At 39.1% G+C, this 24420-nt stretch overlaps 1 pseudogene; it reads left to right on the top strand.

Moving 5' to 3' along the window:
• Window positions 1–20740: 20740 nt before the first annotated feature.
• On the top strand, window positions 20741–21451 carry LOC112934437 (ATP synthase subunit O, mitochondrial pseudogene; annotated as a pseudogene).
• Window positions 21452–24420: the final 2969 nt, after the last annotated feature.

Genomic DNA, 24420 nt, shown 5'->3' with positions numbered 1-24420 from the left:
TAAAGATTTTATTATTTATTCATGAGACACAGAGAGAAAGAGGCAGAGACATAGACAGGGAGAAGCAGGTTCCCCATGGGGAGCCTGACACAGGACTCGATCCTGGGATTCCAGGATCATGCCCTGAGCCAAAGGCAGATGCTCAACCACTGAGCCACCCACGTATCCCAAATATATTTTAAAATCATACATGCATACAATTATACCAATATATTGCTTACATTATGATAAAAACATGAATTTTAGAAGATGAGAAAAGATTAAATCAGTAGTATTTAAAATTAAACTATTTTTTTATTAATGGCACAAAAATAATTTTTCCCTCACTTGAAAGTATTATTCAGCATGATTTATTAATGAGAATAATATGACTTAACATGGTTCCTTAATTTTTTAAATCTTATGATACATCCAATTGAAGAACTGGTTTTAAATTTAGGTGATTTTGATACTAGGTTTTAATGGATATCTTGGTTGAAAAAAAGAGGTGACAAAGGCACATAGATCCAAACAAAAGAAGTATATCATTGTGCTTAATATATCATCAAGAATTTTTTTTTTAATTTTATACTCCAATCATTCAACAATTTTGTTGTAATTTGCCTGGTAAATCCCCTGTATTTCCCAATGTCCATCAGTTACACCTGCAAACTAATCAGCAGGTGGATAGCTTAATAGTTTGAACAAATGGGTTCAAATTTTACTAAAAGTCTTTAATTGAAAAAGTTTTAAAGAGGTTAGAGATATTTTTTCCAATTTTTAAAAATTATACAGATAGCAGTTTTTAAGTGACAAAGCAAAAAAGTCATATAAATGATAAAAAATGGATACTGAAAAATGTTTCTATTATTTTTTAACTCACTAAAAGTTTTTATTTTTAATTCCAGTTAGTTAACATACAGTATCCATATTTTAAATACACTTTTTTAAAACAGTACTTTTCACTCATTAAAATTCACCTTGAAGGGATAGATTAAGTCTTTTTTTTTTAACTAATCTTCTGGGTATCATACTATTGCCAATTACTTAGCAAGTAAAAGCCAGCAAATTTGGAATAATCTTTGTTTGAAAGAAAAGAGTTATCTTTAAATTCAACAACTCTCAAAATCTTTTCCTCAAGATAACTAGTGAACCCTCTGGGTGGTACAAAAGATTTCCATGGTCACCCTCCTTACAAAGTATTCAAGAATATTCAAGAAAATTCTGTTATTTGAGATACAAGCCATCACCTTCTCCCTGCACAGGTAAACCACAGTTTGTTGCAACATATTGAAAGCAAAACAAGTGAGGCCACTACTGAGAATCACAAGGAATTGTGAAACACTCATTCTTCCTTCATGGTGTTAATGGACATATGTGACACATCTAACCCAGAGATCCAAATGAGTTGGCAGTGTCAATTGACCGATTAACCATTAGTAAGGCTTACTTTCTTTTTTAGATAAAAAATAAATGTAAATTTTAACGTTTTTCCCACACCCAAAGAGATCATCTTGTATACCCCCTGCAGGTCTATACATCTACCACTTTAGAGACCACTGGTCTAGGTTACTGATTAAGTGCAAACCATGAACTCTGAAGCCAAGTGAGTAGGTGTGTAGTAGGGAAAGCATTTCATTAAGAGTTCAGAAGCTCCCACAGTGTATCAACCAGGGGAAGGCCATCCTAGGTCTGCTCAGAAGTGGGCTGAAGGAGTAGCTAAGACAAAATAGGATCAGTGGCTACACTTAATACTATTAAGTACTTAAAACAATGTTTTCAATTCCATACTAAGACATACTTGGGAAAGTAATAGATTTATTTCTGAGGAAAGCTGATAAACAAAAAAATTTCATGTAGAATACAACACACTTAAAACATATGAGTAATTGCTAGCATTTCTAATGCTTTCTGGAGATTTAAAGCAGTCTTCTACTTCCTAAGTTGCTTACCCAGGAAGTAAATAGAGTCTCATCTCCACTTTCTACATGAGGAAACTGAGGCCCAGAGGAAAGACTTCACTTGTCCAAGGTGCACACCTACAAAATGGCAAAGCCAGGCTTGGGATAGAAGTATTGCTGCTCATTTTGGCCCCCAGCCTATCATGGCACATAGCAGTGCCATCCTGGGACCGGCAGTTCAATTCTGACACAAAACTATTGAATCCCACTTCAGGAACTCCTCTATTCCTCCTTGGGTCCCAGCCTTCAAATTTTAAACCAAATGTCCTATTCTGGTTCCCTGACTTCCCAGACACTAATAAATCCCCTGAAAATGTAGGCTTTGCAGTCTGTAATCCTCAATCCTCCAAGGACTGGGAGCAACTCTGGAAATGTACTTAGTGCATACCACCATGTGCAACATGGTGTGTTTTCACCTACAGTGTACACTTGTGCTTATTCCTCCTACCAGACCATAAAGGGCTGCAATGTGGTCTATGGTCCATGCATTGCAGGTATGCAATGGCTCCTCTTAGTTACCCCCCAAAAGCCCCTAAGACTGGGAGGCAATGCACAGAGTAGGAACTACAGCAAAATTTAATCAACTATGACATATGTGGATACAATAAAGGTGAAAATATTAAAATTCCTTTGGCTTTAGCACTTTGAAACTTAATGTAGCATCCTTCATAGAACTAATTTGTTCTTCAAGGCAGCTTATTAATGGAAAAGAGAAATGGAATATTCCTTAGAGAATAATTTCAGTAGAGATGAAGGTCAGTTAGTCTTTCCTTTAAAAAGTGTTAATAGCTCAACATGGCACAAAGTAGCATGGCACACATTTAGCATATTTACCCACATCATTTTCATATATATGGATGGATATATACATATGTGTAGATTATATATGTGCATGTGTGTACATGTATGTATATATGTATATGCATGTAAATGTGTATATGTATATACACATATGTATATATATTTGAAAAATAACATGGAAAAACCAGAGTAATTATAATGATTAGAGAAGCTATAGAGCATCAAAGAAAACTACGGGTTAAACTAACAGTGCAAATCTGGGCAAATTAACTCTGTGTCAGTTTCCTAATCTTTAAAATGGCAAAATAACTTCTACCCCCATTGGATTATCAGCAAGACAAAATAACTAATACTTGTAAAACCTTAGCACACTGCCTGGTAATTACTAGGCACTCAAAAAATGTTGGCTTTAAAAAAAATGATGATAAGCTATTATTATCATTATTCAAAGAGCAAGAAGCCTAAAAACTTGGGGCGCCTGGGTGGCACAGTTGGTTAAGCGCCTGCCTTTGGCTTGGGTCATGAATCCAGGGTCCTAGAATGGAGCCCCACATGGGCTCCCGGCTTAGCAGGGAGCCTGCTTCACCCTTTCCCTCTGCCCCTCCCCCAACTCGTGCTCGTTCTCTCTCTCAAATAAATAAACAGAACTTTTTAAAGAAAAAAAGAAGACTAAAAACTCATTTCTTCTGGAGTGAATTGACAAAAGCCTACATTGTGACTACAAAAAGCTTTTTCACCTGGAGAAGACTTGAAGAGTGTGGTCCAATGGTCTATGAAGGGATTTCAAGAGGACAATGCTGAAAGTTCTTTTCAATGTAAGTGGAACACTGACCAAGGGGAAAATGGGCAATATTGAAGTAGGAGAGACAGGGCTGGAAATGAGAAAGTTTCTTGACTTCTGAGGACATGGAACAAGCTACTGAGAAAGATGGTGGAGTCTCCAACCCTAGATACCAACCAAAAGTTATAAAATACCCACCTGTCCAGCAGAAAGCAGGTCTCTGGTCCTAAGTATTCTATATGAATCTTAAATACATCATATACCTACCAGCAGTAGTGAGAAATTTCCATCATCAATCTCCAGGGAAACCATACCAAAACCCTGGCTTTTGCCTTTGACAAAGCTAATTCACACGACCACAACAGTAGTGCTCTGCCCTGGCACCATAAAGATCATGATCCCCAGGTACATCTTCCCAGCACCATTATCACTTTCACCTTTAAATGTCATCTGAAGAGATTAATGGGCACATTAAAATTTCCACCTGCAAATGAGCAAATCCAATTTTTTCAGATGACTCAAGCTGAGAAATAATCTGAATTTTCCAGCCAACACTGAACTCAGAAAAGCCAACACCCACACCCACATGGGGTTTTGTTAATTTTCTTTACCCCAAACCAATCTGAAAAGTACATTTCTTTCTGAACACAAAAGGCTCGATTGTAGAAATTATCAAAGGGAGATGGGGTTGTGACACAATTTTATGTCAAAGAGGTATCAGTGTATGTGCCATTAGTTCTGGCCCTAGATTTTGAGCTCTGTGACACTCCTCTGTAGGTCCAATGCTCCTTCTATATTCTGGAGGTTAGATGAGCTTCTGGACTGATTTTACTTCTGCATTTCAAATAGTGGAATCCAACATTTATTGAGACCCTACCCATCTTTGCAGCTTCTTAGAGTACATTTCTCTCAATTTCAAAAGAAAAAAGAACTGTGTGTGTTTTCCCAACTTAGTGAGATATTGGATAAATTGCTAAAAATAGCTTGGAAAAGGGACTCAAGAGGCAATTTTGTTTTTTGAGAAGTAAAGTCAGTTTTCAGGATGCAAGACAGTACCATACCTGGGGTGCAGAGTATAGAGGACACAATCAGGAAGCTTTGCTTTTCATTTCACTTTATTTGCTTGCAAAGGGTGGTGCTTCCAGCTCTCATCATGAACACACTAGACAGTTCTGCTTCTAACCTAAATATCTGGGTTATGTCTAGAGAAGTGACAACTTCTCTAACGGCTAATCTCTCCATTCATGTCATGGACTTCACACTCATAACTTTGCCCCCACTTTCTATGGGGACTAGCTAGAGGTTGATTAAGAAAGCCTTTTGAGATGTTCAGGCCAAGAATGCCTCAGAGGGTCATACTGTTGATTGATTCTCAACAAATCTCTGTGGTCAACCTGCACATTGAGTGATATGAGAAGTTTAACACATTGGAAAATAAACCACAGCAGACACCAAACATATAACCAATAAACTGATATGTATATGTGCACTAAATACTGCTATTCTAATCTATATGGGGCCAGGTTTGCAGAAACACGTGACTCCCAGCATGCACACACGGATACACACACACACACACACACACACACCTAAATTATCCCACGGGTCCCATGCTTCCCTCCAGTTATGCTAGGCTAATTAGATAAACTGTTTCAAAGCAAGGCTCTGATAACTATTTCCAGCTTACTGTGTTGGTGTCCCTTCGCATCCAGCTCCCTATATTTTAAAGATAGAAACAAAATATTATGTGTTCTGGAGCCTTTTTCTAAAGAAAGTTCAGGCCTTGCGGCCGGCCTGTAGGGGAAGAATTTGGCAAAGGAAGATCCTTTCCCCACACCCTACAAATCACGAGGCTTGGGCAAATGCCTACTCCCTCGACATAAAGCTGGCTCCAAGTCTAAACACACACATATGGTGTCCAGCTGCCTCTCACTTCAGAGTCAGAGACTTGGCCTTCCTCTTGTCTTCCCCAACCTACATTCCATCACCTCCTCATAGATCACTGATGGGAGCCATATGTTCAGAATTTACATGTACTGTATTCACAATGGAAAAATCTAGTCAGATTTCTGCAATAGATATCTGGATGTCAACTTCGTTACATTTCTCTGAACATAGAGCAAAGCCATTTGGCAGTCATATGTCTCCCCACATCTTATAAAAAGTAAAATAATTTTTTGTACTTAAGTAGACCTCCTTGACTATAGATACTGAAGACTTTTGTAAATATTCTCACAAGCATGTGATTCCCTTTCATCTGTTTAGGCTAATATATCACTTTCAGAGGTGAAACTTAACTCTTTACATTTCTAAACACACATTCCAATCTGTCCTCACACAGAAAAATATACACACATACAAGTAGTGTGTCTTTCAGTTACAAACGCCTATATTCTAGCCCAGACAGATGCTTCTCCATCTCCTGCTCTGTGCCAATTTAGCACTTGCTTGTACAGTGTCTTATATGGTCTTCTAATTGCTTCCGATGTATTAAGCCAATCTTACCAACCATATTGTAGCATCCCTGAAGCCCTTCCTTACATAGCCCACAGAACCTACCACACTGGGGAGCATACGGTAAGAACACTAAAGGGAATGGGTGAATCATATTAGTCTTCTTAATCTATTCTCTTTAAATATTAGGGAGGGCATTTTAAAATAAAATCAGGCATATGGTTGGGAGGAAAGCGTGATAGCATGCGAGAGTTTTCTGGGGAGATGATTACATGAATCAATACGTGTATTAAAATTCATAGAACTGTACACTTCCCCCAAAGACAATTTTCCTGTAGCTAATTTAAGACTTTATTTCCTCATGAGTGACAGAGAGAGAGGCTTCTCCCTTGCAGGTGGGGAGCCTGATGTGGGACTCGATCCTGGGACTCCAGGATCATACCCTGAGCCGAAGGCAGACACTCAACCACTGAGCCACCCAGGCGTCCCCTGTAGCTAATTTTAAAATTTTTAAAAATTAATCAAAGAAGTGAATAAATTTCTTTGCATACTATTTTTTCATTAATACTAAAACTTACTCTAACCCTTGTTTCCTATCCAAAATTGAGTAAGTTGTTTCTTTCCAATCAGCCTGAATTTCTTAAAGTTCCCTGAAACACAGTTTAGAAATCTAGGACAATCATCACATAGTTTTCAGATACCTCTGTTCTTGGATAAAGGCTATCTTCTGAATCATGCCAGATGTTACAATATCCAAGCAGATCAAAGAAAACTGGAGGTCTAAGAAATCTATTAAAATGACAGAGCATGGACTAGAAACTATTCCAAACCCAGTACTTTTTTCAATGTACCATGAAGGTCAAATAATATAGGATTCTTCTCTGTATATGTTTACAGCTTTTCCTCATACCACCAAGGATTTGAGACAACTTATAATAAAATATATAATAACTTACATACAGAAATAGTATTAACTAAAAACCAAGACCAAGGAAAAAAAGCAATAAAGCCAGAGGGAAGAGTAAGACAAATGTATTCAAGCCAGAGAGTCCTACTTGGTTAATAAAAGAGCTGCAAATCTCACTCTGAACATCCTGACAACCAAAGCAAAATGATTATGTTTCCACATGATCATTTACCAGATTTGTATTGTCCATGAGGAATAAAAGCATACCAGTTCCTCAGGATAAACAGTTTTTCCTAGTACTTAGTTCTGAAATTTCTCACATGGGGATGTCATATAGTGGACACTGGACAATAAAATGAATGAAGTCTTCAACAACAGCCTTATTATATTTAATTAGTTCTGCAGGATTCTAAAAACATTCTGTAAAAAATGTTCCTGGGTCAAACAAGTTGTGACTTAAGTAAATTAACTGCCCTACTCTGAGACTCAGTTTCCCTATCTGTGAAAATTAGGTGTTAGTTGACCTCTTAATTCCCTATCAGCACAAACATTCTTTGACCCTGTGACTTAGTACATTTTGTTTTTCCACCAACTTATGTGATCCTTTCCAATCTGTTTACATTGTATCTATGTATGCTGGATATATCTTCAGTGTTCTAGGGAATTCAGTTTCTCTTCTCCATCCTCAAACAAAGCCAACCTCAGATGGAGATATAACTGGTAGCTTGCAATCTGATATAGTTATTTATGATAAGGGGATCCCTGGGTGCCCTGGGTGGCTCAGCAGTTGAGCGCCTGCCTTTGGCCCAGGGCGTGATCCTGGAGACCCGGGATCAAGTCCCACATCAGGCTCCCTGCATGGAGCCTACTTCTCCCTCTGCCTGTGTCTCTCGTGGATAAATAATTTTTTTAAAAAAAGGGCTCCACACAGCCTCCAGACAACCCCCTCAAAAAATTAAAAACAATACAACCTTCTCTGTAGGCCTTGATGCCAGAAAGTATGTTCTTCCTTGGCCAAAGAGTAGGAGAAAGGAAGAAAAAAAATTGACTATCCACTAAGTGCTAGATACTTTTACATGGATTTTATCCCATGTATATTATTTGCAAGAACCCTATGGGTTAGGTATTATCCCCATTAATAAACTGGCTTGTGGTAGATTTATATTCTGTTAATTTAGCTAAGCTGGAACTAGGGTTTCTAGAATCCCCTTCTCTATTCCAAATAGTTCAGATTTAGCATGGGCCATGAGAGAGATTTTGTATGAAATGTGAGAAGTAGAAGTTAAGCAGTGGTCATCATTTTCTTATAGCCAGATGGTAAGGGCAGGGCACCAGATGCCATGGCAACTTAGACATATTGTCTAAAAAACATCCTGGCTCTTGTTTTTGGTGTTTTGACAATGTCTGAGCCCCCCAGCAGCCACTAAGCCTCTTCCTTCAGCTCATCTGAATTTAAGGGTAACACATATAGGCCACAACTCCTCCTTTCCAGTGGGATCCCCTTCTTCAGCTTCTCTGACTCAGAGCCCAGGTGTGTATTTAGCTCCATAATGAAGTATACTACCTTCTCCTGCAGGACACTCCCATCTTTGAAACTGGAACCTTAGAGGTTATGAGCTTGTTCTCATGCACTCCAGTTGGTCCTCCACATAAGTTCTAGTTTGACCTTGCTCTCTCCTACTTCATGTTCATCTTTCCTGACTCTATGTCCTGCTGACTTCAAGTCCAGCATCAGATGCTGAAGCAACAGTCTGATGTGAACTATTTCATCAGTTCCCACAGTTGTATAAGGTCAAATCCCCAAATAAATTTTTTGTTTTATTTATTCCTAATGGCTCTGCTCCTCTGACTGATACAAGGCTCAGTGAAGTAACATCATGTGCCCAAGGTCACAAAGATGGGAGCAGAGTTGTAAATTAAAATAGGTTTATCTGACTCCAAAGCCCATGCTTAATTGCTGAGGTAAGGAATTTGCTGTTACCTAAGCTCTGATGAGAACTACCACTAATTTTTGAGGGAGACTGTAAGCAAATATACTCACAATCCAAGCTCTCTTCTTGCTTTATTTCCTGCCATAGAATTTATCATCATTTAACATACTATATATGCATTGAACTACTATATTTTGTTCATTGTCTGCCCAGTCCACTAAAATATGAGCTCCATGAGGACAGAAATGTGTGTTTCTTTGATTCATTGATACATCTCCCATACCCACAAAAAGATTTTGCACATAGCAGATGTGCAATAAATATGGATAGTAGAATGAATGGAATTGTCATACCACCCAACAGGGACAGCACTTTGAGGTAATAAGAAACACTGAAAGAATCCAAATTTAATTTAAATATTATAAATTTTCTGAGTATCGATCTCTTAAAAGTTAGTGGTGAGAACAAAGGGTGTTCATGGTATTGAGAACTTATCAACATAATAAAAAACCACCACTAATAATGACAAGAACCTAAACAAATGTATTGTCTATGATAACCTGTCACTTCTGACACTAGTTCACCTACATAGTGTAGCTACATTTGTAAATATCCCTACTTGTAAACCAGTCATTGTTGACTTCTAGCCTTTATCTCCTGAGGAAACAACACTTAGAGGACAGTAGGAAGAAGCACAGATACCAAATTATAGACCATCATAGGTAGAAGTACTTCAAAAATAATCTTTCATTTTATAGGTGAGGAGACAAAAGCCCAGAGAGAAAGGACTTCCCTACGGTCACACAGCTAGATCTAGATCTGAGTCTCCTGCTATCTAGAATCAAATCTCAACTGTGACTTCTGTAAGCAATAAAAGGAGAATAATAGTATTTACCTCGTGCTTGGGTGGCTCGGTCAGGATCTTGGGGTCGTGGGACTGAGCCCGAGTTAGGCTCCCTGCTCAGCAGGGAGTCTGCTTGTCCCTCTCCCCCTCTCTCTGCCCCTCCTCCCTTCTCTCTGTCTCTATCTCCCCTCCCTCCCAAATAAATAAATAAAATATTTTTTAAAAAAGAATTGACATGAGAATTAAATGAAATAATCCATGAAAAACACAACACAGTACCTGGCACGTAGTACACACATTAGTGAACTCTCCCTGCCAGAAACGCATATATACACCACATCACAACACACACATACACACACACACACACCATAACCTATCAATATAATCTTTCCTCTTTCCTCCTCCTTTGACTATATACACATAACTCACATCATCTAAAGCTTTGCTACTTATTTTAACTATCTTTTGTGATGATGATTCTGGAAACACTCTAAGAATCTAAGGAACCCCAATAAAAATGTAAACTTCAGAAACAGGGACACTTATTTGCTGAACAAATAGATTCATAGCTGGGTTTCTTTAAGGAGCATATTCCACTGGCACATTTAAAATTGGAATTGTTTACCAAAAGTGCATTTACTGACTACCACTTCAGGATGAGGAGCAATGGCAGAGTTCCAGGCACACCTGCATTCATTTCAAGCCATCTGGAAAATTCCCTACATCCTCATTTCCCCCAGTGTAAGTTTGATGGTCCCCATGCTGTTGTCTGCCCTCCAAAAGTTGATGAAAAGGAAGTCACTTTTCAGAGGGGAGTTCTACTCTGAAAAGACTTTAGTAGAATCTCTACTAAATACAGCATTTTGCTAGGAGATTCCTGAAGACACAAATAAATTAAATGAGGAATGAAGGAGGGATCGCAGTAGAATTTCGAGGTGGGGGTAGTAATACACCACCAGCCGTTTCCTCAAATATCATTCTGTAGATGAATACATCTTCAGTCATTTTTTAAAGCTAACTCTTTTGGAGTTATCTTGAAGATGTTGCTAAAAAGCTGAATATGCTCTCTGCAATCAGTGAAGTCTGTCCAGAAAACCATGGTAAGAGCAGATGCCTATCTTATACTTTAAGGGCAAGACTGAATTCATGTTCCTATTTCCAGTCATCAATCACTAGCAGTCTGTCCCAAAAGACTGTCCTTCTCCACATCTATCAAACATAAGTGCTTTTCATCTTGTGTTTCTTTCTAGGGTCTTGACTGGCAAAGGGAACTCAAATTCTGAGCAGGCACTGCTGCACTCCAGTGGCAGAGCAGAAGGAAAAAAAAGTGAGGCTCAAATCCAATTCCCAGGCCATCCCATGATCATATAAGCCATCACTAGATCTTCCCAGACACCCCTAAAAGGAACCACTGCTGCTCTTTTCCATAATTCTCTTTGGACTCAAAACTTGCTATGTGACAAGCATCCAAGAGAACTAAAGACAGATAATCAAGCCCACCAACCACATTCTACCTATGGGCCAGCCTCCAATTATTAAGAACATTTGGTTTTCAGAAATATCTTTTTAAAGCATTCTTCACATGACAAAAAAATACCATAAAATAGATTCTTTTGGTCATAATACATAAGAGCTGTGGAATCTCAAAAAGCTGGGTTGGAATCCAAATTCTATCATTTTCTAGCTGAGCATCCTTAAACAAATAACTTAATCTCCCTAAATTTCAGTTTCTTCACCTATAGCATAGAGATAATTACACTACTACTTCGTGAGACTAATGTGTTAAACAACATAATGTTACAATGCATACCATTTACTTCATAAAACCATAATACTTCAGTAGAGACTGTGATATTGGTTATGTGACACTGGGATTCAGTTTTACTTCTAGGGTCAGTCACTTGCCCTCATCAGGATATATAGATGGGAGCAGGGAGCCAGAGTTAAGCCAGAAAGGGTCACATTCCAGAAGTGATAACCACAAGTACTTCTGTTACCTATATCTCAAACACAGAACCACCTCTACTTTGTTAATTAGCATAGCGAATGTCAAAAAATGGCTTTCATTGATGAAAAATAGTGGCTTGTTAACTTATAACGAGGCTATAACTGGTTAAAAAAATATTTTAGACATATTCTCTCCTTTGCATGAACAGGGCATGAGAATCTAGGGAATCCTGTAGCCTGTCTGTACCCCTAGAGAAAGACTTGAAAATTAATACCTAAAGAGTCCTATTCCAGCCATTGCTTAAAAATTTCTTTTGGTTGTCTAATGTCTGCTATAAAGCACAAACATCCTACTTGTAGGAGGGATGTCACTAGAAACTAGAGGGCTCCCCCCCTAAAAGTAACTAATGACTTTGTAAAAACTGCCCAAACCAACTTTTGAAGAACTCTTTAATATAAAATAAAAAACTGACAATAGCCAGGGAAAGACTTGAAGAAGGAAGAGGCTGCTTTGTAGTAAGAGAACACTGTGTTATTCTAAATTGTCTATCCACCACTCCACCCCACAGATTGGCAGTGGCTGTATAAACCACAGCCTGCACCCTTGATGCAGATTGCTAGTGCCAAGGAGAACAATATGGACCTCATTCTCAAAACACGGGGTATTAACCCATCTGGCATTTCCCTTAAGGACCAAAGCAAAAGCTACCCTTTGTTTTGTCCAACTTAGAATTCCCAGTGCTCAGGGAATTTCCCAGGCAAAAGCACTCAAAAAGGTACACATACCTTTGTAGCAGTCTGGGAAAAGGAATACTTGGGAGGCCAAAAAGCCTGGAAAGGAAGAGATTAGAAAAGGAGCTACATGTGGAAATAAGGGCTTTTAAAAGCTCCTGTGCATATCAGGAATCCAAGAATGCACACACATGCCCTTTGTGGGATGCATATTCAGAAAAGGACTGAGAAGGCCCTAAGCTTTAACCTCTAGCTAGCCTTCAGGCTCTGCACAAGTTGAAAATAAAGACTAAGAGTTGTAAATGGCTTAACACTGAAGGAGTACCTCAACACACAACCAATCTGCAAAGACTAGGAAATTAGTCCTTTTTCTTTATTTTCTCTCCTTACTACCTTTTGTTGGCTATAGGCATTTAAGGTGACTCTGTCAAAACACCGGCTGACCACTAAGCTAACAAAACAGAGACTTGAGGAGCCACAGATGATAAAGAATATAGAGGCTACAAAAATAGTTTAGAAAAAACCACAACAGGTGAATATAGAGGCTACAAAAATAGTTTAGAAAAAACCACAACAGGTAACAACAACAAATTTAGGGAAGGGTAAAGAATCTGATTTCTAGAATTGCCACATTGTAATACTCAAAATATCCAGTTTTCTACAACAACAAAAAAATTACCAGGAATGCAAAGATACAAGAAAGTAAGATCTATCTATAGAGAAAAAAATTAATTGAAACTATGCCTTAGGAAGACCAGGTGTTGGACTAAGTAGACAAAGACTTTAAGTGAACTAATCATCAAATATGCTTAAAACCGGGATCCCTGGGTGGCGCAGCGGTTTGGCGCCTGCCTTTGGCCCAGGGCGCGATCCTGGAGACCCGGGATCGAGTCCCACGTCGGGCTCCCGGTGTATGGGGCCTGCTTCTCCCTCCGCCTGTGTCTCTGCCTCTCTCTCTCTCTGTGTGTGACTATCATAAATAAAAAAAATATATATGCTTAAAACCTAAAGGAAACCATGGGCAGAGAACTAAAGGAAACAAGCAGAACAATATCTCAACAAATAAAGAATATCCATGAAGGGACAGAAATTATAGAGAAAATAGAAGCTGAAATGAAAACTTTACTAGTAGGGTTTATCAACTGAAGCACAAGAACCAGCAGAAGAAAGAATCAGTAAATTTAAAGACAGATCAGTTGAGACTACTCAGTCAGAGGAGAAGAAAGAGAAAAGCATGAAGAAAAGTGAACAGAGAGCCTAAGAGACTTGTGTGGACCATTCAATGCCTGCCAACATATACATAAACAGATTCCTAGAGGAAGAGGAAAGACAGAAAGAAGCACCAAAAAAATACTGGAAGAGGTATTGGCCAAAAACTTTCCAATTGGATAAAAATATGAACCTGTACATCCAAGTCATGATAAATCAAAAGATCTCCACACCAAGACAAAATAGTCAAATTGTCAAAAGACAAAGAGAGCAGTAAAGAGGGAATTTTTAAAATACTTTTCTTATGTAATCTCTATACCCAATGTGGGGCTCAAACTCATGACTTCAAGATCAAAACTTGCATGTGCTACCAACTGAACCAGCCAGGCACTCAAGAGCAATATTTTTATACTACTGAAATTTAATTAGTATTAATCCAAACTTGATTAGTATAAAGTTAGGATATTAATTGTAACCTCCAGTAATCACTAAGGAAAATAATTTTAAAACACACACAAGGTCAGCCCGGGTGGCTCAGCAGTTTAGTACCACCTTTGGCCCAGGGTGTGATCCTGGAGACCCAGGATCGAGTCCCACATTGGGCTCCTGCATGGAGCCTGCTTCTCCCTCTGCCTGTGTCTCTGCCTCTCTCTCTCTGTCTCTCATGAATAAATAAATAAAAACTTTAAAAAGAAAAACAAACAAAAAAATAATAATAAATAAATAAATAAAAAGAAAAACACCCCCCAAAAAACCCCTGAGAAATGAATAAAAATCATACACTATAAAAAAAGTCAATTAATCATAAAAGAAGGCAGTAATGGAGGAATCAAGGAACAAAAAAAGGTCTACCTCAACAACCAAAGGAGGAAAAAAAACATGAAAAAAAAATGGGCAACGGATCTAAATAGACATTTCCCCAAAGAAGATATGCAAATGGCCAACAGCACATGAGAAGATGTTCAACATCATTTAACATTAGGGAAATGCAATTAAAACCACAATGAGATACTACTTCATACCCACAAGATGGCTGTATGTCCATCGACAGATGAATATCCGATAAAGATGTGGCATACACACACACACACACACACACACACACAGGAATATTACTCAGCCATCAAAAAGAATGAAACCTTACCATTCGTGACACCATTGATGGAGTGACAGTTTATTATGCTAGGCAAAATAAGTTAGAAAAAGACAAATACCATATGATTTCACTCATATGTGAAATTTAAGAAACAAAACAGATGAACATAGGAGAAGGGAAGGAAAAATGAAATAAGATAAAAACAGAGGGAGGCAAACCATAAGAGACTTTTAACTATGGAGAACAAACTAAGGATTGCTGGAGGGGTGGGGGATGGGGTAAATGGGTGATGGGTATTAAGGAGGGCACTTGTTGTAATGGGCACTGGGTGTTGTATGTAACTGATAAATCACTAAATTCTACCCGTGAAACTAATAGTTAACATATAGTGTTAACTAACTTGAATTTAAATAAAATCTTGAAAGCAAAAAAAGAAAAAGAAACTGGCAAGTGTTGGCAAAAATGTAGAGAAATAAGAACCCCCATATATCACTGGTGGGCACGTAAAATGTCGCGCCCAGTGGAAAGCAGTTTGGCAGTTCCTCAAAAGTTAAACAGAATTACCATGTGACCCCAAAATTCCACTCCTAGGTATACACCCCAAAGAACTGAAAACAGGTACTCAATCAAATACATACACATGAATGTTCACAGAAGCACTATTCATAATAGTTAAATGTAGAAACAACCCAAATGGCCATCAATGGATAAAAATGTGGTATACCTATACAGTAGAATATTACTCAGTTATAAAAAGGAATGACACACACAAACACACAAAAAGGAATGACATATTGATCCATGCTACAACGTGGATGAACCTTGAAAACATTATACTAAGGAAAGAAGCCAGACACAAAAAGGCCATTATCGCATGATTCCATTCATATGAATCTTCCAGAATAGGTATATACATAATGTAAGTAGATTAGTGGGTTTCAGGGACTGGAAGAGTGGGTAGGGGAGAAAATGAGTGGGGAATGACTGCCTCATGGGTATAGGGTTCTCTTTGAGCATGATGAAATGTTCTGGAATTAAAGAGTGGTGATGCTTACACAAAATTGTAAATGTACTAAATGGACCAAATTGTACACTTTTAAATGATTCATAGTTCATTTTATATGAACTTAACCTTAATAAACAGAATAATTTTTTAAAACTCTGCTTCTGAAATGTGGCATATTGTGGTCAAACCTTTTAAATGGCAGATTGCTGAGACATTATCAAGCTTACAGTATAGATAGTATCAACTGTTTTGTCACTGCCATTAATGAATGTTCATGTAATAACCATCAATGTGTATGACAAAATTTAGTCCAAGATCTTGCTTTCATTGTAACCCCATAGGCATATTGTGAAAAAGCAAATAACCCTCACTCATCTCAAGCTTCTACTCCTTTGCCAACTACCATTATCTCCAAACAAATAAACATAGATAAAATCAAATTCATTAAGGCCGGTTTATAATACATGGTATGTGTTCAAAGAATGTGGTTATTAAATTCAAAATGAATTTAATGATAGCTCATTAGCATACACAAGGACAGGAGAAAGGGAGGAGCTAATCAAGAGAATCTCCAAATAAATCACATATGTATCACCAGACAAAGTAAAATCATATGGAGTACAACTTTCAGAAGCCCACAATCATCACCACACATGCCATACTACAAACACTGCCAGGAAAATGGTTGGGAAGCCATCAAATATCTTTAGGTAATAATATAAGGCTTATGCTTAATCATAAAGGCAAATTTGCCAATTCCCACTGGTTAAAGAATGATCCCTTGAAGCCAGATTGTGTTTAAATTCCATTTAAAATAATACATCCGGGGATCCCTGGGTGGCTTAGCGGTTTGGTGCCTGCCTTCAGTCCGAGGTGTGATCCTGGAGTCCCGGGATTGAGTCCCACATCGGGCTCCCTGCATGGAGCCTGCTTCTCTCACTGCCTGTGTCTCTGCCTCTCTCTCTCTCTCTCTCTCTCTCTTTCTGTCTCTCATGAATAAATAAAATCTTTAAAATAAATAAAGTAAAATGTAAAATAAAATAAAACATCCTTACATTTGTGAAGGCTTTTCACTTTCCGAAGCATGCTCACGTAGCTAATTATCTTAATCTTTCCACAACAACGTGACATAGGTAGGGCAGGCATTATTCCTATTTAAGAGATGAGGAAACTGAGACACCATGCAAGAGAGTAACTTAGCTAAAGGTACTGACTGAGGTCTTCTAATTCTCTGCCCAAGACTTTTTTTTTTTTTTCAAATGAATTTTCAGTTATATAGATGCAGGTTCAAATGTGTTCCAGGCAAGGAGAGTATCACAATTTGAGACAAAGAACCAAACAATTAAAACAGAAAAAAAACAAACCCAAACAGTGTGAAGCCACAGAGCAAAATACATGATACATATTTCTCCATTTTTCACACTTTTCTTCATCCCCATTTGCAAAATCACCTTGCAACAACTTTGGTAGCATTCAGAAAACAGCCAAATAGAGATTCAAATGAGAAAATCACCCCACCCTACCGGAAGCCAGAGCCATTGGCCTTTACCAATGTGATGAACAGGCCACTGAATGCAAGCTCAGAGCTACAGCAAGTCAGGCTTCTACTTTGCCCCTAGAGTCAAAGAAACTAGTATGGAGAGAATTTCTATCCAAGTAAGATCACCTGCAACTCTGCTCCAAAAACCAAGCATGGAAGCTGCTGACTGGAATGGAGCAAAAAGGAAGGAACTCCGCACAGATGTTCCATCTCTTTAAGCTGTAATAGTTCCTTCTGTAGTACTTTTAGCTTGTGCTACTTAATACTTACAAAATTGGCAAGCGTCTCTGCAATACCTTCTATATTAGCTCAGTGTACAATAAGAATTCAGAAGGGCATGAGAGAGAAAAACGGCAAGTACAGTGCCTGCACTTAAAAGAGCTTTATAATCAAGGTGGGGAGAAAAGATAACTATATTCATGAAACAGGCCAGAGTAGAGGGCATTAGATAATAAAAGGCTAAGTTCTGTAGTTAACGAGGAGGCAATGTAGGTGGTCAGAAAAGAGGCAGGGAGATAAGGAAATTTTTAAATCCTAATCAATAACCCTGAGTTAGAAACTAATACTATTCCCACTTTACAGATGAGGAAACCGAAATTCAGAAAGGTTATGAAAAGAAAGGAAGAGAAAGGTTACACAAATTGCCAAGGAAACAGGTGGTAAGTAGTGGCGTCAGGAGTTCAAGGAAGTTCTGTCTGAATTCAAGAGGATTAGAGTAAGCAGAGAAAACCTCCTGGAGGTGAACCAGACCTTAAAAGATGAGAAGGGGTTGAAATTTGAAGGACCTTGAAAACAGGCAAAAATTTGGCAACCATCAAAAGGCATCCTGTGGAGTTACATAATGAAGGCAGTATGTTAGGAATATGAGTCTAGGGTGATATGCAGAATGACTTAAAAGAGTGAAAGACTAGAGTCGAAACCAGCTGTGAGCTGTTACAGAATGCACGCATGCAATGCTGTAGGGCAGCCTAAACCAGGATAGAAGGGGATATAGTGGAGTAGAATTAAAATATCTCAGGAAAAAAAAAAACAGGGTGAGGTGACTTTAAAATTGGGGTTAAAGGACATGGATAAAAAAAGATCCCAAGAATTTGAGCCTGAAATACCCTGAGAAATGCTGGTACCACGTGATGGAAATAATGTCATTGGGAAAGGAAGCAGGCTGAACACTTGGTTTGGAACAAACTGAGATTGAGGTGTGGACAAAAAAATCCAAGTAGAGATGCCAGGAGACAGTTGAAGAAATAGGTCAGGAGCTCACATGAGGTCAGAGCCAGAAGCGGCAGTCTCCACATAGAAGGGCTAGTTGAAATCATGAATGTTGATTAGTTACTGTGGCAAGCCTTGTGATTTGCCTACCAAAAAAAGCTATTCCTCATTTCTTCCTTGCTTACAGAATCCTAATTTTTTTCCTAGAGCAGACACACATGTTTTGAAGGGAAGCCAGGAGCTCCTGTGCTCCAGAGGGAAGAATCAGAGGCACTGGTGTAGGCCAGTGGTTCTCAACTTTGGTTGCATAGAGGAATCAACTGGGGAACTTTAAAGACATTGATGCCTGGGTCCCACAGGCAGAGATTCTGACTTAATTGCTCTAGGATATGCCTGGGCACTGGCTTTTTAAAAGTCCTCCAGATGATTCTCCTGTGGGGCCAAAACTGAGATCCCCTGGTCTAAGCCAATCATGGCAGTTTCATTCCCCTTGTCAGTAATTGATTTAGGTAAACTTAGGCGATGGTCCTGAAGGGAAGTTGGGAGGGGGCATGGAAAGTAGATTTTTCTTTCATAAATGCACTGCAGGAAACCAATTTGCAGTTCTAAAAGGAATATGCTAAAGATAACAAGCAAAGAGATAGAAAACACCTGGGTTGTTAATGCACTTCTTGAGCCACTGAACTGACCAATTCTGGGTCTCTCTACCGTTAGATATCTTGTTATAAGAAATAATATTTGTCCTTGTTTAAATCATCTTGAGTTTTCTGTTACTTGCTGCTGAAAGCATCCCAACTGGAAATATATATAGATGTCTCTGCTATGACTTTCCATAAAAATATTTCATATACACTTCAGATATGAAGTATTCATTCATTGATTGTCTCCCTCTCTAGTTTTTGAGTTCCCAGAAGACAAGGATTGTGTCTAATACATTTCTGTATCCCCAGAACACAATATAAGTGTCCAAACATGAATACCTAAACATTAAAAAAATGTTTGACAGATGAATGAAAGAGTACATAAAGAAAAGGAGAGTATCAATGACTGTGTCTTCAAGGGAAACAACAGTTAGGATGAAGAAAACAAGAAACCATAAAATATAGGAGAGATGTGGTCAAAGGGATAGAAGAAAAACTAGCCTAAGACTGGGTCACAGAAGCCAAAATGTTAAAAAATTTTAATAAGTGAAGGTAGTCAGTGTCAGTGGGGACAAGAAAAAAAAAATAGGAGTGAAGAAAAGGCTACTGAGATTTGGTGAGAAAAAGATACCTGGGAACCTCTTCTATGTATTTTCCCAAGCAGACCCAAACCCTCAGGAGGAATTATCTCTCAATAATCTAAATTACTCATCTTCTGCAATGGAATCTCTGGCTTATAATCAGGTGCTTCAGCTGAAATTACTATTCTTAGTCAATGCAGCATTAATGGAATCTCAATAACTCTGTTCAGTTTGGTTTCTGGTAAGGTCATTGGCTTTGGGGACCCTCATACCCAATGGAAACTCCGTCAAGGTCAAGAGTTATTACCATCATCCATGAAACAAGGCTAAAATAGCCTTAGAGAAAGAAGGTATCAAGTTTTCTCCGCAGGAAAGTGAAGAACTTTGGGTGTCAATTTCTTCAAACGCAGCATAGCACCTGTCACAAATACATCGGGTGATATGAAAAGGTCAACTGCTTGCAGCCTTACTTTCCTGCTCACTAGTAGACAGGGGGTTTCCCAGGGTGGCAACACTCTCATTTAAGATATTCTGGAGCCCTAATTTCCATTTCAAATGATAGGTTATCTCTACTTTTGATTAAACAAGTAACTTTAACCCGTTGACATGGACTCCTTCTGCATTATTTTGGTGTCTGAGAATGATATGTTTCTGGGAAGGAGTCTTGGGGAAAGTCCCTTTCTTCAGTACACAAGCCCTTTCTCTTCTTCCAGCCAGGAGCTTTTGCCACTGCCCAAGTCGAAACCAGTAGATCTTGTAGGTACTAAGTACCCTCTGAGAACTCTGTGAGATCTGTGGGAGCCCATTCTAACCTCTAAAAATGTAGCTGAGAAAGGTCAGGAGCTCTCCAAACCCAATGAAGTTTAACCTCAGAATAGTAGGATTGTATGAGCATGTTTAATACCACAGCCCAGTGTTTCCCACTGTTCTCTGTGGTAGGTAAAATGACACACACACCCCCCACCAAAGATGTCCACATCCTAATCCCCAAAGTCTCGGGGACATGTTACATCACACAGCAAAAAGGACTTTGCAGATGTGACTAAGTTAAATATCTTGAGATGAAAAGATTACCCCGGCTCCCTCTGACTCGGGTTTGCCCTACAGCCACCCGGAGAAGATGGCCACCCCAGCGGTGTCCGCGCTGTCCCGGCAGGTGCGGTGCTTTAGCACGACTGTGGTCGGCCGTTTTCCAAGCTCGTGAGGCTACCTGTTCAGGTATATGGTATCGAAGGTCACTATGCCACTGCTCTTTATTCTGCTGCATTTAAACAGAATAAACTGGAACAAGTAGAAAAGGAATCGTTGAGAGTAGCACAAATCTTGAAGGAACCTAAAATGGCTGCTTCCATTATGAATCCCTACGTAAAATGTCCTGTGAAAGTGAAAAGCCTAAATGACATGACAGCAAGAGAGAGGTTCTCTCCTAGCACATCCAACCCGATCAATTTGCTTGCTGAGAAAGGTCGCCTGAACAATACCCCTGGAGTCATTTCTGCCTTTTCCGCCATGATGAGTGTCCACCGTGGAGAAGTACCGTGCACAGTGACCACCGCGTCTCCTTTGGATGAAGCCACTCTTACTGAACTAAAAACGGTCCTGAAGAGCTCCTAAGCAAAGGCCAAGTATTGGAATTGGAAGTTAAGGTTGATCCGTCAATCTTGGGGAGAATGATTGTCCGTATTGGAGAGAAGTATGCCGATATGTCTGCAAGAACCAAGATTCAGAAGCTGAGCAGGGCCATGCGGGAGGTTTTCTGAAAGTATTGATTTTCTGTCAGTGAAAATCCCTAAAACTTGGAACAACAATAAAATGCTTCCTGAACAGAAAAAAAAGGAAAGATCACCCTGGATCATATGGTTGGGTCCAATATAATCACAAGAATCCTTGTAAGAGTGAGGCAGGAATGTCAGAGTCAGAAGATGTGATGACAGGAGTGCGGAGAAGGAGAGGAAGAGGGATTTAAAGATACTAGCTGCTGGCTTGGAAGATGGAAGAGGAATATGGATGGGCTCAAGAAGCTAAAAAAAAAAAAAAAAGCAAGGAGACAGATCCTCCTCTAAAGAAGGAACGTGGTCCTGCTGACACCTTGATTTTAGGACTTCTGAACTATGAAACTATAAGATAACACATTTGGATTGTTTTTAAGCCACATAATTTACGCTAATTTGCCACAGCAACAATAGGAAACTAATACACTTGCCATCATGGCTTCCTCTGAATAATACAAGTAGGCAGTCAGATAAATACAGTCTCTAGCCTTCTTTTGGAAATTCACAGGGCACATTGCTTAGTTCACTAAATGCTCCGAGAAGTCCTATGGAAAAGAAGCCTATTTAAGTTTAACTCAGTATTGAAAAAATGGTTAGCTGCAACCATCAATTATCATATTGCAGAGCCATGTTCCTTTCTCACCGGTTTGAGGTAAGGCTGCTGGTAACTGATTGCATAGTAACTTGACTGAAGCTGAAGATAGACGTGTTAACCAAAGAAGAGGTTAGTGTTGAGATCTAGACGGCAGTGAGTCAAAGAACAAGAAACTCTCAATATGTTGCCCAACTGGCCCAGGAAAGCTCATTCTCACATACAAATATGAGTATTTGGTCTCTGCCCTCTGATCTATCTCTAGGATGGGGCTATCATAGGTGGATGGCAGATGCCATTAAGATAATACCAGAATGGAATGAACAAATCACAAGACTGAAATGTACAACATGGGAAATAGACAATGGTATTGTAATAGTGTTGTATGGTGACAGATGGTAGCTCTGCTTGTGGTGAGCATAGCATAACGTATAGAAATTTGAATCCCTATGTTGTACACTTGAAACTAATGTAATAGTGTGTAACTATATTCAAAAAAATTATTTTAAAGAAAATCCAAGGAGGTCCCCTAGTTCTCATTCCTTGCTCCCCAAACAACCTTCTATTATAAAGCTTCCCTTTTGAGTCTGGCCATGCCAAGTCCAATCTGATGAATAGTTCTCTGTACCTCTAGAAAATGAATAAAAAATGGAACTCTGGCTTTGTATCTTAATCCCTTGTGATTTCGATTTGGTTAGCATGAGTCCATCCCCATGAGATTACTGACCTCTAAATTTCTTTGACAAAACTCAGTCTCTGAGCCTAACTAGTAGCTGACTAAATTGCCAGATAGACAAACTTTCTTACTGACACCTCTAGCCTGCCTCATTCCTCCAATTTCCACATCCTCTCAGTGGCAATTTCTTTCTCTGTAACAGCTCTGTCACCACACTTAGGAAAAGGTCACTGAAAATGTGTTCAGTTGATAGAGCTCACCCGCAAGATGAGGTCAAACAGTATTGCATAAGAGCAAAAAAGGGCTACCAGGGCAGAGAACAGGGGACAATCTGGGACAGATGTGAAGATCCTCCCTTCAGACTGATGCAAGGAGTATAAATGAAGCTAACACATCCATTACCCATAATGAGAGGGTGGAGGTCAGAACAGAGATAACAAATAGCACCATGTGCCAGTTCTTATCACTTGGGAGAAGCCAGGTGGAATGAGGAGTTAAGGTTTTGCAGACAGCTATTGTCTTCCCAATGCTTCATTTCTAGGACTTTTCCTTTCCCTTCCTCCATCTGCCTGGTATCAGTGGGAACTCTGTGTTCCTGCAATGTGACTTGCTGCCCTCTGTCCGTGGTTTTGTAAATCCCCCATTTATGAGTTACATTTGGTTAGCAAATGTTGATTCCCCAGGAGACTGAGTCCAGGCTTGGACACCTAACCCAAACTGAGCTAATAAATTCATTCCAATGGGATTTTTTTTTTAATTAAAAGAGAGATCAGTTTCTCTCTCCGGATGGTCAGTTTCATCAAATGTGAAACTTGGGTGGTATTAGACACTATATTTTCCTCCATATGGTCTAGAAAGAGAAAGCTGATCTAATGGAAGAAAGAAGAGTGAAACACAGATACAAAGAGGTACATGAGCAATTGGTAGAGGACTCAGGACATATCCCAGGGTCCCAGTTCATCTCTGAAGATCACTTACATTCAGGAACTTGGGTTTTGTAAGACATCTCTGAATCTGTACTAAAAAAACAAAATCTCCTTTTTGTTTAATCTGTAAAATTGGGGTGCCCCTGGGTGGCTCGGTCAGTTAAGCATCTGCCTTTGGCTCAGGTCATGATCCCAGAGTCCTGGGATCAAGCCCTGAGTCGACTGGCTCCCTGCTCAGCAGAGAGTCTGCTGGTCCCTCTCCCTCTGCTCCTCCCCCTGCTCATGCTCTCTCCCTGAAATTATAAATCTTTTTTTTAAAAAAATCTGTAAAATTGAGATTATATCTCTACCTTCTATGGTTGAATTAAAAGAGTCTGTAAATTTGTAAATTTATAAAACCTTTAAAATGCTACCTGGCATATAAGAAGTGCTACATAAAGATTTAAAAGTTTTTTGTCACTTGCAACCAAGAATGCCCTAATTAATAATTGAGGGGGCACAAAGGACACCCCCAGGATCAATGGGAAAGAAGGCTATGATCAAATAACAGTGTCTACCATGAGACCAAAAGGGGAAGGCAGAAACATATATATAATGCATAAGAAGTACATCCCACTTCACCAGCTCCAAGAACAAATTTAAATTGCTTTTACTGTTTAAATTACCATGACTGAGTTTTTCTATGTCCACACTGACAGGAAATTAAGCCTTTATCTTGAGGTCCCTTAGAATACAGGGCATCTGAGGCACCTGGGTGGCTTAGTCACTTAGTCGGTTAAGCAACCGACTCTTGATTTCAGCTCAGGTCATGATCTCAGGGTTGTGGGATCGG

The sequence above is a fragment of the Vulpes vulpes genome, chromosome X (assembly GCF_048418805.1).
Source record: "Vulpes vulpes isolate BD-2025 chromosome X, VulVul3, whole genome shotgun sequence".
NCBI classification, from domain to species: Eukaryota; Metazoa; Chordata; class Mammalia; order Carnivora; family Canidae; genus Vulpes; species Vulpes vulpes.
This window is presented reverse-complemented; position numbering and strand designations above follow the sequence as displayed.